The sequence below is a fragment of the Heterocephalus glaber genome, unplaced genomic scaffold (assembly GCF_053883595.1).
Source record: "Heterocephalus glaber isolate CG9 unplaced genomic scaffold, H.glaber_assembly_v1.0 deba00001537, whole genome shotgun sequence".
NCBI classification, from domain to species: Eukaryota; Metazoa; Chordata; class Mammalia; order Rodentia; family Bathyergidae; genus Heterocephalus; species Heterocephalus glaber.
The window spans coordinates 561,769-565,265 of record NW_028258332.1 but is presented as its reverse complement, the minus strand read 5'-3'; positions in this window follow the sequence as shown (position 1 = coordinate 565,265).

The following is a 3,497-nucleotide window of genomic DNA, read 5'->3' as shown; positions in this document are numbered from 1 at the left end:
GTGCAGGAGAACAGCGTGGCAGCCTCCTTCCGAAACTGTGGCTTGGCGTGCTCCGAAAACCCGGAAAGACGCAGGAGGAGGGAAACTCACCCCGGGGTGTGTGGAGGAGACAGGCCGGTAGGGGGCGCGGCCTTTAGAAATGAGGGCAGTGATGCTGCCCAGGCTGCAGAAGTCCACAAAGGCAAGGACAGGGCAGAGGGGTTTGTTCAGGTCAGGGGATGCGGTCCGGGGAACGAGTTTTCAGGACAGGACTCAGGCCATCAGGGAGGTCTGCGGCCCCTGTAGGGTTGGAGGATTTGGGCAAAGGGCCTGGGCCTGGCCTAGACATCTGAAAGGCATCTTCCTCCAGCCATCAGTGCCTGAGTGGCGTCTCAGCTGCGCATTTAGGGTCGTGGTCGACACGAGCATTTCCTCTGCTCGCACACAGGTGCTCTGTCCACACTGGCATCCAGAGAAGCCTGCGGGGTCACGGGGCAGAAGCAGGCTCACCACAAGGCTTTGTCTCCACCCTGCCCACTTCGCTCAGGGTCTAGCTGGCTTTGGCAGGTGCCAGCAGGCCCCACAGCACAGCGCCCGTGCGGGGACTGGTGAGGGCCACGTCCCCTGCGGCCATGCGGGGGGTCAGGAGGCCCTCTCCAGGGAGGTCCTGGGGTGACTTCGTGCTCCTGTTGGTTGGAAGGAGGAGGAGTGAGACAAGGCTCAGCAGCTCTGGTTCCACCGCTTTCCATGTGGTTGTGAAGCACGCACTTTGTGCCCACACTCCAAGAGCCAAGCCTCAGGGAGCAACTGCACTGCAGGAAGTGGCCCACGGAGCCTTTGCCAAGGCTGGCCCGGGGCCCCGAGCTGTCCTCACGCCGAGCTGCCTCCTGGGCCTGTCCGCCCGCCTGCTCCTGTGCCACCGTCTTCCCAGCTGTGATGACAGCCACGTGCTGGCCCCTCCCTGTCCCCAGCCCTGGGCCTGTGGCCCTTGTGTCCTGTAGGCCCAGCATAGTGGGCAAGATCCCAAGGTCCCCTCTGTGGCTTCTGCCTGGGTCCTCCTGGCCTCTCTGCCAGGGAACAAAGGTCCTTTGTCCCCATGCAACCTGCACCAGGCACTGAGGGTCCAGGAGGAGGAGGTGCCAAGGCAGCTGCCACCTGTGCAGACAAGCACACACCTGTGTGCGCAGTGAGGGCCCCTGGACCCCTGCTGGTGGCTGTGGGGGGTGCGCAGTGTGACATCATTCCCAGGTGGCTTGGGCACTGGCACGGCCACTGTGAAGCAGCACAGCCCCTTCCCCTCCAAACCTCTGGTGTCAGCTGCTGGGCACAGAGGCACTGGACCCTCCTGGAACGCACTGGATCCTGGTCCGAGTGAGCCCTGGCTTAGCCTGCTGAGCTGTCAGGCTCACCACGCCTGTTCAGCACAACCTTGAAGCTGAACTGTCTCAAAGTGCCTGTGGCTCTTGTGTCCAGGTGCATGGGATCCCGCTGGCCCACACCCTGCGAGTCCTCACATGGTCTGGTTGCAGGGCACTGCCTTTGGGGGCTACAGTGGGACCTTACTGTGCTTTGATGTTCACTGCCCCATAGGACCGCCCACCTGTCTCACCCTGGTGATGACACCACCGCCCTCTGCGTCCTCCTCCTGTGGCTGATGCCCAGCCGGGTCACTGTCACGTGAAGCAGCAGAAACCAGTGCCCACTTCTCCCTCTAACAGGGGGAAGACAGGAAGCGTGGGGGTGGGGGGTGCTGGGACAGAACCGCACTGCAGTGGGCTTTTCTGGAGAAGCCCCAGCCTGGACCCAGCCACACCCCAGCCCGGGTCCCCACAGTAAGACTGTGTGGCTTTCCGTGTCAAGACCTTGTGCACTTCTAAAAGACTTTTTCTAAGATGTTTTGCTTTTCTAGTTGTACTTCGTACCTGTTAAAAATTTCATCTCTTGACGGCGAGACCAACAGCGCAAGCGGAGGATCCAGGCAGTGTGAAGTCCTCCCCCTCTGTTCTGAGCTCCGCTCACTGCAGGGTGAGGACCCCGGTGCGGCTTGGATCCCCCCCCTCCGATTACCTGCGCGGGTGCCTGCAGGGCCAGGTCCCTCTTCCCCGCCCCATCGTCTCCCCCGCCCCTGGCCTCCTGCCTCTTCTCATACCTGGTTCCATACTGCAGAGGCACAGGGGATCATAAAGGTCCTTGTCCTGAGCTCCAGAAGATAGAGCAGAAGTGAGCAGCAGAAAGAGGGCTTCTCAGGCTCCTCCGTGAAAACTGAAGCCCACTGGAAAAGTGAAGAGAATCTCTGCAACAAAGACACACCAGACCACCGTGCTTGGTAAGTTGGAGGGATCATCACCTCCCATCGGAACCTGGACTATCTTCAGGGGAAGGGCAGCTGGAACCTGCAGTAGAACCTGGCAGAGTTCAACCCTGCAGGAGGACAGGGAGCTCAGCTTGGGACTTGCAGCCAGAAATCTGCCTGAATCTCAGGGGTCTGCTACTGGCTCACTGAGACTCACTGACGTACAACTGCACCCTGCTGCCCACGTTGTCTACTGTGACAACAGAGACACACCCTGAAGGAGGCCGGGCATTTTTATTTTTTGTTGTTTGCAAAAAAGAAAAAAAATTTTTCTCTTATTTCTAATTCTTAATTTTTATTTTTTCTACTCTTTTCAAATTTTTATTTTTCTCTTCTTTTTTCTCTTTCTCTTCTCCTCCCCCCCCCCACTGTCCCACATTGCTCTTCATCTCCCTTTTTGTTCCTTTCTGGACTGAATTCAGATTTCTCCTTTATTTTTCTTTTCTTCTCTTTTTTCTTCTTTTGATTGTCATTAGTTTTAAAGGAAAGTAAATACAGTTTCTAGCCTCCTTATTGCTGTTAGGTGGTTCTGCTCACATCTTTGCTTTTTCATTCTGCCTCTTCCTCTTGCCTTCAACAGTTTCTCAGAGTTTGTGTGATCTTCCTGTGTCCTCTGGCCTCAACTCTATCCTTTCCTGATCCTTCTACCTATCTGTCCCTCCCTCCTCAACTCCTTCTAACTCCCCATCCCGAAGGGTAATGTTGTTATATTAAAGAGTTTATTTATTATAAACATATGTTGGGTTGGTCCTCGATTTTGATTTAATTCACACAGTTAAATGTGATAGATTAAGAACTGCCACAAATTGTCATTTTCTGAGCTGTGCTTGATGGTATGGCATTGCTAATTGTATCATTTGGGCTAAGGTGTTGTGATTGCCTTCACGGTATAATGAAAATGAGACAGCCTCAGAGCCATTAGAGACTCAAAACCTAAAGACCAGCTGTAGCTGGAAGACACCTCTGAGAAGCAATCGTTCCACAAGAGTACTAAACACAAGCAACAAAGATACCTACAATAAGCAGTTTTGAAATATCAACCCGGGAATTAAACCAAGGACAGTAACAAAAACAAAAAGGAGAAGACATTTAAGCAAGGCAAACTCAGGCTTCCACCCCACAAAAGGGAAATTCTGGGGGAAATGAGGTGGGAAAGTCTGATAAT